Below are 15,091 nucleotides of genomic sequence, written 5' to 3' on the forward strand. Positions count from 1 at the left end.
TTCCCTGTTGTCCTTGTCTGGGAAAAACTATAACTGCTATGTGACAAGCTTGGTTTCTTCTTATACAAGTAATTGTTTCTGTTTATTTATTTTGATGTGATGGAAGTTTTACCTGCATGTATATTTGTGCATCATGTGTATGCAGTGCCTGCAGAGGCCAGGAGAGGGTGCTAGGACTGGAGTCACAGACAGTTGCGAGCTGGGAATTGGGTGGGTGCTACAATTGAACCCAGACCCTCTAAAAGGGCAGCCAGTGCTGAGCCATCTCTTCCATTCCAAGTCTCTTCTTTCTTTCTTTCTTTCTTTCTTTCTTTCTTTCTTTCTTTCTTTCTTTCCTTCTTTCTTTCTTTCTTTTTCTTTCCTTCTTTCTTTCTTTCTTTCTTTCTTTCCTTCTTTCTTTCTTTCTTTCTTTCTTTCCTTCCTTCCTTCCTTCCTTCCTTCTTTCTTTCTTTCTTTCTTTCCTTCCTTCCTTCCTTCCTTCTTTCTTTCTTTCTTTCTTTCTTTCTTTTTTTGTTTTGCTTTGGTTTTTTAAGACAGGATTTCTCTGTGTATTAGCCCAGGCTGTCCTGGAACTTTCTCTGTAGACCAGGCTGGCCTCGAACTTACAGAGGTCCACTGCCTCTGCTTCCTGAGTGCTGGGATTAAAGGTGTGGGCCGCCACCACCTGGCCAAAGTAATTATTTCTTTTTTTCTTTTGGTTTTTACGAGACAGGGTTTCTCTGTATTGTTTTGGAGGCTGTCGGTCCAGCTTGGCCTCAAACTCACAAAGATCCGCCTGCCTCTGCCTCCCAAGTGCTGGGATTAAAGGCGTGCGCCACCACCGCCCGGCCAAAGTAATTATTTCTTAAAAGCAAAGATGGACTAGGATTCAGAGACTTTTTTAAGGTGAGTAATCTGAGGTATTTACGACTAGCAGTATTCATAACCCACAGCAGTTAAATTTTAGAAACTACTCCTTTCCGTTTCGTTTGTTTTGAGACAGGGTCTCTCTGTGTAACAGCTCTGGCTGTCTGGTTTGAACTCACAGAGATCTACCTGTCTCTGTCTCCCAAGTACTGGGATTAAAGGCGTGAGACATTACTGCCACCTGGCTCCTAATTGATTTATAATTTAAGAGGAGCTGCATGTGGTGTCACAAGCCTATAATACCGACACTTGGGAGGATTGGTAGCCTAATCCATTGTCTGTCTGTCTGTCTGCCTGTCTCTTTGAATGAAGAAAGACTAAGTGCAGTCTTTAAAAAAATTAGCATTGTCTGTCTTTAAAAAAAAGTATTCTTTTAAATTATGAATATTTATATGTGAGTGGGTGTGTATGTACTTTGGAATCCAGAAGCATTAGATTGCTTGAATGCTGGGAACTGAGCTCAGGTCCTCTGAAAGAATAACGAGTGCGCATAACCGCTGAGCCGTCTCTTTAGCCCAGCAAACGCTTTATAAAGAGTATCAGTAACATCTGGGTATGGTGGTACATGCCTGTAACCCTAACACTCAGGAGGTGGCTGAAGAAGGATCTGAAGTTCAAGGCCATCTCCTACTACATGGCAAGTTTGAAGCTAGCCTGAGTTACATGAGACTCTGTCCAAAAAAGTGGGGGGCACTGGAGAGAGGACTCAGCAGCGAAGTGCACTGGCAACTCTTGCACAAGAAGTGGGTGTGGTTCTCTCTACGTGGTGGCTCACAACCATCTGTAACTCCAGTTCCAAAGGATGCAACGCCCTCTTCTGACCTGCAGAGACTCTGACACTCTGACACACATGTAGTGTACACTCACGCAAGCAAACACACACACACAATATAAATATTGTTCAAGATGTCAGCTAATATATTGTGTATGTTGATTATGTGAATGGGTTAAGGAAAATGATATGTTCTCAGAGCTTTGAAGATAATGACTAAGTTTGCATGTATTTTAATTACCTGTATTGCATTTACTTGTCACTTATTTAGAGTGTGTGTGTACACGCTCATGTTACACCTGTGTGTGTGTATGTGTGGGCACACTTTTGTTACTCCTGTGTGGAAGGATGAGTGTGTATGTGTGTGTGTGGACACACTCGTGCTACTCCTGTGTGTGGAGGTGTGTGTGTGTTTGTGTGTATGTGTATGTGTGTGTATGGGTACACTCATGTTATTCCTGTGTGGAGGGGTGTGTGTGTGTGTACACATGTTATTCCTGTAGGTGGACAACCTGCAGAAGTCAGCTCTTTTCTTCCAACTGTGTAAGTCCTGGGGATTGATCTCAGGTCTTCAGAGTCAGCACATTTGACGACTGAGTCATCTCACTGGCCCTTTTCTTGTGTGTGTGTGTGTGTGTGTGTGTGTGTGTGTGTGTGTGTGTATAAACATTTTGAATTTAAGCTGGGCGTTGGTGGCACACGCCTTTAATCCCAGCACTCGGGAGGCAGAGGCAGGCGGATCTCTGTGAGTTCGAGGCTAGCCTGGTCTACAAAGTGAGTTTCAGGACAGCCTCCAAAGCCACAGAGAAACCCTGTCTCGAAAAACCAAAAAAATTTTTTTTTGAATTTATAATTATATTTCTCCCTTTTATCCTCTCACATACATGCTCTTTCAAATTTGTGGCCTCTCTTTTACTAATGTACTATTATATATATATTCCTAAGTATAGTCTGCTTGGTCTGTATATCAGTTATATGTTTTCAGGGATGATCATTTGGTATTGGATAACCAGTTGGTGTGCTCTTCCCTGGGGAAGATTGTTTTTCCTCATCTCAGAATTCCTCAGTTGCCTGGAGTTCCTTGTGTAGTGTTGAGGCCTGGTGAAGCGCGCGTGTGTGTGTGTGTGTGTGTGTGTGTGTGTGTGTGTGTGTGTGTGTGTGTGTGTGTGTGTGTGTTTAAACAGTTTCACACAGTCCAGGCTGGTCTTCAACTTTTAGGTAGCCAAGGATGACCTTGAACTTGTGACTCTTGAGCTGCCATCCCCTGAATGCCTCACTTGCAGGTCTGCACCACCTTTAACTAGTGCTGGGATCCAGCCTAGGGTTTTGCACACACTAGGCAAGTACTCTGTCACAGCTCCAGCATACATGTGTATCCAAAAAGGGAAAGAAGGAAACAGAAAGGGCAGCTATAAGCTGTTGCTTGGACTGACTGCTAGCCTAGTTTTAGCAAGTCGATTATAGAAACTATTAAAATTTAAGACGCACTGGGCAGTGGTGGCACACGGCTTTAATCCTAGCACTTGGGAGGAAGAGGCAGGTGGATCTCTGTGACAAGGCCAGCTTTGTCTACAGAGTGAGTTCCAGGACAGCCTGGGCTGTTACACAGAGAAAGCCTTTCTTTAAAAAAAAAAAAAAAAAAAAAAGAGAGAGACACAAATCTTCCATGGGACAGTTGAAGTTTCTAATTCAGTCAGAGACCTTATTGTTAATGAAGCCTCATTTTGGAACTGAGGCAGTATTCTTTTATCATCAGAAAAGAAGTGGCAATTTAGTATATGCACCTGGGTGATGGTGTGGATAGCTTTAAAAATATGTATTATTTTTATAGAATCAAAAATTGCATGTAGGCAGCATTCTTTAACTGAAATTTAATTTAAACTTTAAGATTTTTTTTTTTTGGTTTTTCGAGACAGGGTTTCTCTGTATTATTTTGGAGGCTGTCCTGGAACTCAGTCTGTAGACCAGGCTGGCCTCGAACTCATAGAGATCCGCCTGCCTCTGCCTCCCTCGTGCTGAGACTAAAGGGGTGTGCCACCAACGCCCGGCTAAACTTTAAGATTTAAAAAAAAATTATTTATTTTTATTTCATGCTCCACTCGTGTTTTGCTTGCTTGGATATCTGTGTGAAGATGTCAGATCACCTGAAACTAGAGTGACAGACAGTTGTAAGCTGCCATGAGGGTACTGAGAATTGAATTCAGGACCTCTGGAAGAGGAGCCAGTGCTCTTAACTACTGAGCCATCTCTCCAGTCCCTAAGAGTTTTTAAAATGTGAGGGCATTGGACACTGACAGGTGCCACTAGCATGGCGGCCCAAGAATCCTTTCCACATATCTGACTTCCAACTGTGTCCAGAGTCAGTAAGGAAAACTGGTGGGAGCCACCCCTGGGTAACTGGCATACTTAACCCCCATTGGCAAATGTACAGATCACATCTTCTCAGTAGAAATAAAACATCTATTCTACTGTGAACTTGCCATTTGTGGGTAAATTCGTCTCTGGTCTAACTCTTGTCATTTTCCATGGTAAAACCTATTTTAGCCGGGCGTTGGTGGCGCACGCCTTTAATCCCAGCACTCGGGAAGCAGAGGCAGGCGGATCTCTGTGAGCTCCAGGCTAGCCTGGTCTACAGAGTGAGTTCCAGGACAGCCTCCAAACAATACAGAGAAATCCTGTCTCGAAAAACAAACAAACAAACAAAAAACCAAACAAACTATTTTGGCACTTCTATACTTGGGCTCTGCACTGTTTTAACATAATTCACAACGCTCTATTTTGCAGTTCAGGACTTTTTTTTAGAAGTCTTGTCCCTTTGTTTTTCTTCTTTTTTCTTTTTTTTTGGGATAGGGTCTCGTGTAGCCCAGGGTAATCTTGGATTCACCATGATACTGAGGATGGCCTTGAACTTCCTGTTCTTCTGGCGCTACCTTCCACGTGCTGAGGTCTCCAGCAAGTGCCACCATGCCTAGCTCCTAATCTCCTTTTCGACCATGACTGTCCATCCTTTTGGCACTTCCTGATCCATCTGGACTCAGCCTGACACAGCAGTGCTCTCTTTCTCTCCCAAGCCACCATACACACTCTACACGCTGTTGTGATCACTTTCCAGGCAGCCTTACCACAGCTCGCTTCACCCGTAACTCCCACCCAATGCCTGGTTCACAGTGGAGACGCTGTTCCCTGCTGAACCGTCTCCCTTCCCTCCTCATCCATCAAGACGCTTCCCTCTGTGTTTTTACCTCGATGAAGAACCTATGGCATGGCCTGTTCATGGGCTTCACCACCCACAAGGAGAATGTCCCAAAACTGACTAGGGCCCATGTACTCAAACATAAGAGCCTATGGGGCTACTGTCACCTAACCCCACCCCACACACACACGTAGAGAATTCTCTCTGGTCTTAAAGCTTCTCTACTTTAAATCACGGCCATACGTGAATTCTGAACCCAATACTGATTTTTGTTTTTGTTTTTGTTTTTCAAGACAGGGTTTCTCTGTATTGTTTTGGAAGCTGTCCTGGAACACACACTGTAGACCAGGCTGGCCTCGAACTCACAGAGATCCGCCTGCCTCTGCCTCCCCAGTGCTGGGATTAAGGGTGTGCACCACCACAGCCCAGCTTTTTCTTTCATTTGCATGTTTATTTTTGAAACGGTTTCTCTATGTATCTCTGGCTGCCCTGGACTAGACCAGGCTGGCCTGGATATTAGAGATCCACCTGTCTCTGACTCCTGAGTACTAGGATTAAAGGCATGCACCACTACCATCGGACTTACCTTCACTGTTATTTGTAAGAAGCACGGCTATTTGTGGTGGTTCACTCCTCCAATGCTAGCACTTAAGCTGGAGACAGGAAGATCAGGAGTTCCAGGCCAGCCTCAGCTACCTAAAGAATTCAAGGCAAGGTTGCACCACATGAATCCCTGTTCTCACAAAAAACGTAACTAAAATAGAACAGTTATGGTGCCTTAGCCTGGACACCCCAGACACTTAGCAGGAAGTATTGTGTGCCAAAAAAACATGCAAACAAACCCCAACAGCAAAACAAAACCTGGATAATTCCAGGGAACTCTGTGTTTACCTTCTCTAAGCTTCAACTCCATCAGCTGTAAAATAAGGTGAGTCACACTTCCCTAAAATGCATCTACCTAAGCATTAGGCTATACATACTTGTGCCTTGCACCTTGGCTGTTGACAAAGCTCCAAGAACAACTTAGCTATCATGACTTTCTTATTTGTTCTGTTGCTGTCACTCTGATTTATGGGGAAAGGTAGATAGATGCACACAGTGATTTTCTTTGTGACCTCTTGTTTTGTTCTGTAGTGTAACAGACTTTTCCTAGAGAGACATAACACACACTTCTTCTTCTTCTTCTTTTTTTTTTTTTTTTTTTTTTTTTTTTGGTTTTTACGAGACAGGGTTTCTCTGTATTGTTTTGGAGGCTATCGGTCTAGCCCGGCCTCGAACTCACAGAGATCCACCTGCCTCTGCCTCCGGAGTGCTGGGATTAAAGGCGTGTGCCACCACTGCCCAACCAACACACACTTCTAATCATCCCAGCTAGGGAGCCCATGACAGACCAAAGTATAGATGCCACCAAAGTCCACCTTGGTGAACCAGTGAGTTTTATTGGGGTTACTTACAGGAATGTGGGTGAGGGGCTACTTACAGGAGCAGACATGACTCAGAGCCACCTACATCACCAAAGCCCACCCCAGCGTGGGTAACAACTCATGAAATTGGGAACCTGGAGCATATACACAGCCTGCAGGCTGCTCAACAGATTTGAAGGTGTCATTTCCAGGTGACTCGGTTGCTCTGAACCTTTTCCAGGCTGCTTGGCTGCTCTCCCGAGTCTTTCAGGCTTCTGGAATTGTCACCTAAAAGAGACTCACAGCAGTCTTTTCTATGTATGGACTCCTGGGGTGGGAGGAGCCTACTAAATCTGGTCAATTTCAGGGACTTCCTGAAATTATTTTGAGTTTTTTACTTTCTGTCTTAATGAGCTTCTCTGCAAGACGGAATGCTTCAACCACTGAGGAAACTGCCACACAAAGTGTTTATTTGTTAGTTTGATTGGTTTTTCAAGACAGAGTCTCAGTATGTAGACCAGGCTTGCCTCCCACACATAGAGGTCTTGTCTACCGTGTCGCCTGAGTGCTGGGAATAAAGCCCACACAACCATGTCTTGCTTGAATTAGGTGGTGGTTTTTCTTTCCCCTCTTTTTTTTTTTTTGTTTGTTTTTCAAGATGGGGTTTCTCTATAGCTGTGGAGGCTCTCCTGGAACTAGCTCTGTAGACCAGGCTGGCCTCGAACTCACAGAGATCCATCTGCCTCTGCCTCCCGAGTGCTGGAATTAAAAGATACACCACCACTGCCCGGCTTTCTTTCCCCTCTTGTATTTTAAAATTCCCTTTGGAGATAGAGATGGCTCAGCATTTAAGGTCACCTTTACAACTCTTCTAGAGGACCCAAGCTCAGTACCATGCCAGGCAGTTCACAATGCCTCTAACCCCAGGTCCAGGGAGATCCCATGCCCCTGGTTGAAACAAACAAACAAAAAAACCCCCGAGACAGATATTGGGATTCAAGCTGATTATCAGATAAGCAAAGCCACTAACTCTTATCTCTACCCCAGGTTGAAAGGGCTGTCCTGTACTCAGCGTGGATAGAGAATAAATTTTTTTTGTTTTTGTTTTTCAAGATGGGGTTTCTCTGTGGCTTTGGAGGCTGTCTTGGAACTAGCTCTTGTAGACCAGGCTGGTCTTGAACTCACAGAGATACGCCTGCCTCTGCCTCCTAAGTGCTGGGATTACCTACACTGTGTCTTTTTTTTTTTTTTTTTTTTTTTTTGTTTCTTATAAATATATAACTTTATATATTATATGTATTTACAATATGTACAGTATACAGATTTTTAAATGTAATAGTAAGAACAGGTTTGGAAAGAGATGTTTTAAAAACAGAGGATTACCACTTATTTGGGTGGGTTCCTGTTTTACCTAGAACGTGGTTGTAGACCACACTCCAGGCCCGGGTTGATGTAGAAACCAAGGGCACAGAAGAGTTCCTGGAACATGGCTCTTCCCCCTCCCAAACATCTTGGCTTTTCTACTAGCACCAGCTAACATAGCCCCAGGTCCATCTCCAAAATGGGCAAACCCTGAGGCCTGGTCTCGGTGCCTGGCACTCGAGCTCTTGAAGGGATGAGCAAGTGAGTGATCCAAGCCACACGCTCCATGACACCATCTCTACACCCTACACAGCAGTCACAGAGCTGAGGCTGAACCAGAAACAAAGGCTTTGGAGTTCCCACATCGGAAGGAGAGCCATCTGTACTCCCTGGTGCCAAGTGAACTACGTTCCTCACAGCATGCCATTTCTTCGTCTTGCCTTGGACACCATAGCCACCATCTATCTTCCAAAAGTTTCTTCACATTCAACCAGTTCATCTATCGTACGCAGCAAATCTTCAAACGAAGGCCTTCCCTCTGGTTTCTCCTGCCAACACCTCAGCATCACCTCATACAAATATTTGGACGCCAACTTCGGCCGGTGGAGTCGGTGGCCACCTACACTGTGTCTTAAATAAACATTCTGTTGTGGCTTTTATCCATCAAAAACCCATAATCTGATATTGATCTCTGTCTGAATTCCCCCTATTTCCCAGAACCTAATGTTACAGTAGCTTGTGGAAAGCTGTACAGTTAGAAGTTGTAATGACAACAAAAAATTAAAATGACACATTTTAATGGCTGGTGTTTATTTAACTTAATAACTTTTAAAAAATGTTTTTTAAATATATGTATATGTGTGTTTGTGCATGTGCCATGTGTGTGCAGGTACCCTTAGAAGCCAGAAGAGGGCATCAGAGTTGGAGTTACAGGTGGTTGAGCCACGTGACACGGATGCTGGGAACAGAATTCTGGTCCTCTAGAAAAACACTAATTACTCTTAACGGATAACCCATCTCTCTAGTGCTCTAAATTGATTTTTCTTATCCACAAGGGGGAAATCTATTTAGTCAGAGGCATATTCATTTGTTTTTTAAAAAATCAGTTTCTTAGAGTCAATTTGTTTATAGCTCATGGTTCATGGAGAGACATGTAATAATATACACAAGGACTAGACCTGCACCAAGAAAAATGAGTTGATGAATACCAAAGCAAGAAATTTTATTTCCTACCAATTAACTGGTATGACATTCCTACAACTTCTGGGATTTGCCTTTGGGGACCTATGCTAAGTGGTGTGCATGTAACTTTGTGCATATGTAACAGAGAAGGACACCTCGGATGAGGCAGTGGACACAGGCTTGGAAGGGACACAATATGCAACCTCTAGGCCCTGACTTAAAGGCTCAGACGGTGATGTGGAGGGCTGGAGTATGAAGTGTGCCCCCAAAGCAGGGCCTGCACATCCATGAGGCATGGAGAGGCAGAGGGCAGACTTAGAAATCTCCCCTGGGCCAGGAGAGCAGTTTCTAACTAACAGAAGTGGAGCATGACGTCGTGATGTAAACTGCTGAAGCAAACTCAGACCTCACAGCTGCGCCCTGGACTGCGCCTCCCAGAGGAGTGTCCCTGCTGCAGACTGATGTAAGCCGCCCTACCTCAGGGCCTGCGGCTTCACTGCTGCTGAGAGAACTTTTAATTGCTTTATTTTCTTACTCTCACTTTCTCTCCTTCCCAACAGCAAATGAAAATGACAGTCTTTAAAAGTTTGTGTCCTGTGGCTCTTCACCTGCCTCCAATTAGAACAAAAACTTTTAATGACAAATATGTTTGTTAAATTCCAAAGCTCTTGGGGGAGGCACTGCCTTTAGCAGAAGGCCTTCTGAGAGCCTGAGTGGGGAATTCAGCCTCTTCCCCAGCTGGACCATGCCCTAAGTTTCAAGCTGCTGCCTGGAGGCCTTTGCTGAGCGAGGTCAGGGGGTCACAAAGTACCAGGGAAAGTCAGAAACTTTCCAAAGCCAAGGACTCCTCTAGAAAGTTCAGTCAGGCTGCAGTCAGTCAACAGAAAATAAAAACTACACTAACCCAAGCACATGCCCTTCAGACTGTTGATGAAACCAGTTAGTGACTTGCTCCAAAAAGAAAACCATTTTTAAACTATCCAGTCAAACCATCCTGTAAGGATTCAAACATCAGCTGTCTTCCTCTGAACAAGAACACAACTATGACATGCCCAATCTGTTTTCTCCTCATCCTCCAAAATGGAAGGAGAATTTGCTGCCTATAATAAACCTGAAAACCTCCTACCTAAAGGCCATCTGATCAACAGCAACTGTCATTCTTCTTAGTCATGGGACATTTTCCCAGGCTTGGATGTGGATCTCTTTGGAGAAGGAGGAGCACTCTGCATCCCATGAAGAAAACTACACATGTTACAGCTGACACTAGCCTAGGTATGAAAGAATAATGTGTGAGAGACTGCACCACAGACATAAGCAATACACAGAGAAGGATAGTCGTGGCTGGTGGCTAATCTGGGCCTCCAGCCTGGGGAAAGGCTGACCCCGCAAATCCTGTCAGACTGTTGCTTCTCTCCCTTGCTAGAGCAGTGTGGAGAAACAAATCATGTAGTTCCATGTCCAGGGTGCCCAGGTGGGTCCAGGTGATCTTAGCAGTATCACTCCCTGGGAGCAAATCCCAACTCTCCTCAGCCTTGAGTGTGGACAATTGGATGTTCACTTTCCTGGGTCTCCAGGAGAAGGAGCTGGGGAGCCCCAGGAAGAGAGTAGGCCCGAGAGCAACAGTAGGATTTATTGTTTTACTCTTTTATGTCTGTTTGTTTTTCGAGACACGGTTTCTCTGTATTGCTTTGGAGGCTGTCCTGGAACTCACTTTGTAGACCAGGCTGGATTCGAACTCACAGAGATCTGTCTGCCTCTGCCTCCCGAGTGCTGGGATTAAAGGCGTGCGCCACCAACACCCCACAAATGAAGACATCAAAGCTTGCAGAAAGAATTTGTCTACTGACCAGAGCGCCTCCGGCTGCTCGCTGCTGCGACTGCACCTCCCGGTTCCCTACGTCACAGCTGCCGCCACGCCCGGAGGGCTGCTTCTCGGGGGAGGGGGATGAAGCCCCCAACTTTGAGGCCAATACCACCACCATCGGGCGCATCCGCTTCCAGGATTTCCTGGGAGACTCATGGGGCATTCTCTTGTCCCACCCACGGGACTTTACCCCAGTGTGCACCACAGAGCTTGGCAGAGCTGCAAAGCTGGCGCCAGAGTTTGCCAAGAGGAATGTTAAGTTGGTTTCAGTAGACATTGTTGAGGACCACCCTGCCTGGAGCAAGGACATCAGTGTTTACAATGATGATGAGTCCACAGAAAAGTTGCCGTTTCCCATCATCGATGACAAGAACAGGGACCTTGCCATCCTTCTGTGCATGTTGGATCCAGCAGAGAAGGAAGAGAAGGGCATGCCTGTGGTGGCCCTGTGGCGTTCATTTCCAGCCCTGACAAGGAACTGACGCTGTCTATCCTCTACCCAGCCACCACTGGCCGGAACTTTGATGAGATTCTCAGAGTAATCAAGTCTCTCCAGCTGACAGCAACAAAATGGTTGCTACCCCAGTTGATTGGAAGGATGGCGATATCGTCATGGTCCTTCCCATCATTCCCGTGGGGGAAGCCAAACCACTTTTCCCTAAAGGAGTATTCACCAAAGATCTCCTGTCTGGCAAGAAATACCTCCGTTATACCCCACAGCCTTAAGTCTTTGTAGGAGTTGGGCCTGCAGCTGCTCGGGCACGGTGGGCCTGAGGATGCCTGTTGACAGTCATGTGTTCTTACACAGTTCCATAGAAATGTCCTCGCGTGGTCACAGTCAAAGTCATTAGGTCACTACGCCTCTGGCTCATTAAATGGAAATGGCACCAAAACTTTCTTTGGATTCTTTACTCTGCCTTCTTCAACAGCATCCTGCCCCTGCATTCTTCTCCGGGCTCTGCTGACCAGCTTTCTCTGAAATACACTCTGGGTTGGAGACTCGGATCTCGTTAGGTGCCTGCAGCACTTGTGCTGAGCTCACTAGAGTGTCGGGGGGGTGGTAGAGGAAGCTCGCTTGGCTCCGTGGTGGAATGGTTCTCACAGTCTGTAGCTTTCCTAATTGGATTTTCTCTTATCCATTTTGGGGAATATTAAAAGGGGGACTTTCAGTTCTGTACTTTTGGTAGATAACAAACTGGGGGACAGCACAGGGAAAGTTTAACTACTTTGCTATAAGAAATCTGTGGCGAGTTTCTATCAAATGGAGGCCAACATGTGAACACACCATGTAAAGACAGGTGGTGACAATGGTTTGTCACTAAACTGTTCTAGTAGTAGGTTGCTATTTTCTGAATTCTGTTTTTTAAGGTTTAACAAATAAAATTTTTGTTGAAACTGGATCAGAAAAAAAAAGAATTTGTCTACCATTATCTGATTGTAAACTGAATTTAAATAGAATCTAGTTCTCTCTCTTTTTTTTTTTTTTTTATTTGAGACGGGGTTTCTCTGTGTAGCTTTGGAACCTGTTCTGGAACTTGCTCTGTAGACCAGGCTGTCCTTGAACTCACAGAGATCTGCCTGCCTCTGCCTCCCAAGTGCTGGAATTAAAGGCATGCACCACCAACATGCGGAATTATCTCTGTTTTTTGTTTGTTTGTCTTTTGTTTTTTGAGACATGGTTTCTCTGTGGTTTTGGAGCCCATCCTGGAACTAGCTCTTATAGACTAGACTCATAGAGATCCGCCTGTCTCTGTCTCCTGAGTGCTGGGATTAAAGGCATGCACCACCACCACCCAGCTTCCCTCTAACTCTTTTTTTTTAAAGATTTATTATTTATTATGAATACAACATCCTGCCTCCATGCATGTCTGCAATACCAGAAGAGGGCACCAGATCTCATTACAGATGGTTGTGAGCCACCATGTAGTTGCTGGGAATTGAACTCAGGACCTCCAGAAGAACAGTCGGTGCTCTTAACCTCTGAGCCATCTCTCCAGCCCCCTTCCCTCTAACTCTTAAGGTTGTTTATCCAATAACTATTTCAGTTTATTGAGTCGAGGTCACTAATTTTTTTGCATTATTTGTGTATGGGGTCGGGATGGGGTGTGCATGCGTGGGTGTCAGAGAACAGCTTGCAGGAGTCAGCCGCTGTGTGAGTCCTGGGAATCTAACTCAGGCTGTCAGTCTTGGTGGAAGGCACTTTTATCTTCTGAACCATCTTACCAACCTGAAATGACTATTGTGACTCTGCCATTGTATTGGGTTGTACAGATTTAAAGCTCCATAGCAAGTTTTAGTGGCTTCAGTTTCAAGTGACACAACATGCCTTCGGTCAATTCAATGTAGCAGCATACGTGTGGATGCCAAGTGTGGCAGAGGCCAGAGAGGAGCTAGCAGCAGTGCAGAAAGCTCATAGCATATGAGTCTTGGAATGTTGAACATGGGCCAGGCATTGGTGGCACACACCTTTAATCCCAGCACTTGGGAGGTAGAGGCAGTCAGATTTCTGTGAGTTCGAAGTCAGCCTGGTCTACAGAGTGAGTTCCAGGACAGTCTCCAAAAAGCAATACAAAGAAACTATGTCTCTAAAAACCAGAAGAGAGGGAGAGGGAGGGAGGGAGGGAGGGAGAGAGAGAGAGAGAGAGAGAGAGAGAGAGAGAGAGAGAGAGAGAATGTTGAACACAAGGAAGGTGGAAACCATCCTTAAATGGAAAGAGATGCCAGTCATAGATACTGAAAACAAGGCATATTTTGGGCACTTGGGCACTGTAGGATGATTTCAATGTAAGGTCATTGTAGGCATGATCTCTTGAAAACGTGTCACTTGCCCTGTCCATGCTCCATTTTCCTCCCTCCTGAAATGGAAACAAATGATATGCCTCTGGAGTCCTTGGGAGGTTGAAATGAAATGCTAAATGAGACCTCAATCCATAGATCCTGGAGTAATCAGGAAAAGGTTATAAGGATAAATATCCATTCAATTCAGCTAACTAAACTGGACAGAAGTCCTGTCACTCCTCCAGTCTTTCTCCCTAAGAGAAGAATCTCTTATTAAACATCAAGGTGCTAAGGGAATCAGCACCTTGGAGAGCGACAGTGACCGCTGGCTTGCTCTCCTGCATCAACTGCCTTGGAGGACTGGGGAGTTGGCTTTTAAGAAATGAAATGGACAGCCTGGTCTACAGAGCGAGTTCCAGGACAGCCTCCAACGCCACAGAGAAACCCTGTCTCGAAAAACCAAAAAAAAAAAAAAAAAAAAAAAGAAATGAAATGGGATGTCAGAATGACTTATATGGTCACTGTGGGTGTATGACAGACTTCTTGGGGAGACACGGCACACATACACATACACACACAAAAACAACAATAACAACAAAAAAAACCACACACACCTACCTACTCACTCCAGAAAGGGAACCCACAGCAGCCTTAAAGTCTTGCACCAAAGTCCAACCTGATGAAGCAATGATTTTACTAACAGGAGTATGGATGAAGGAATTATGTGCAGGAACATGGGTGACTCAGCCCAGCTGTGTTGTGGAAAAGGCCACACCAGCATCAGAGGTAACACACAACAGTTGCAGCCCTGAGCTCTCTGTACAGCTTGCAGGCTGCTCCACAGTCCAAGAACCTCTTCTCATGGGTGAATGTTCTTTCAGCTTGGCTGATCAGAGTTTGCTTCCTCCTTTTATAAACTGGGGAGGTGGGCTTTGAGAATCCCCCAAATGTCTGCTTTCTCAGACATGTGACCATTTGATTACCTCCTGAGTCCCACAAGTCCCCTCCCCCAGTGTTTTAAGTTACAGGAAAACTATGCAATAGAGCCACCTGGCAGGACAGTTATTACCTCTCAGTCCTAAGCGCTCCATTTAAGGAACTGGGTTCTTCCCTTGGACGAGGCTCGGTATTCAACTAGCTGAGACTCATCTTGCCCAACCCCACTAGAGGCTCTAAACTTGAACTGACAACTATGGCTGATAGACCTCAGGATCTCTGAGCCCAGGACCCAAGGTAAAGCTAATGAAGCAAAGAATAAAGGTAGACGCCAGCCAGGCATTGGTGGCACATGCCTTTAATCCCAGCACTCAGGAGGCAGAGGCAGGCGGATCCCTGTGAGTTCAAGACCAGCCTGGTCTACAGAGTGAGCTCCAGGACAGGCTTCAAAACAATATAGAGAAACCCTGTCTCTAAAAACAAAACAAAACAAAAAAAGCAAGCAAAAAAAGGTAGAAGCCATTTTAGAGGCAAGGTACATTTTCTAGATAAGCCTACCAAGTTGTAGCTCAAGGATGAGCAAGCATAGTAGCTAGCTGGAAAGCCTCTGTCAGATGATCTTTGAGCCTATGTGGGTGCAGGTTCAAGCAGAAGGGATGCATCTGTCACCACAGGAAAGTCCTAGACATTAAGAT

The 15,091-nt window shown here is 45.2% G+C and overlaps 1 pseudogene; it reads left to right on the forward strand.

Annotated features, from left to right (window-relative positions):
• Positions 1-10,624: 10,624 nt before the first annotated feature.
• On the forward strand, positions 10,625-11,408 carry LOC101840331 (annotated as a pseudogene).
• Positions 11,409-15,091: the final 3,683 nt, after the last annotated feature.

This window comes from Mesocricetus auratus, unplaced genomic scaffold (genome assembly GCF_017639785.1).
Source record: "Mesocricetus auratus isolate SY011 unplaced genomic scaffold, BCM_Maur_2.0 Super-Scaffold_100676, whole genome shotgun sequence".
Classification (NCBI taxonomy): Eukaryota; Metazoa; Chordata; class Mammalia; order Rodentia; family Cricetidae; genus Mesocricetus; species Mesocricetus auratus.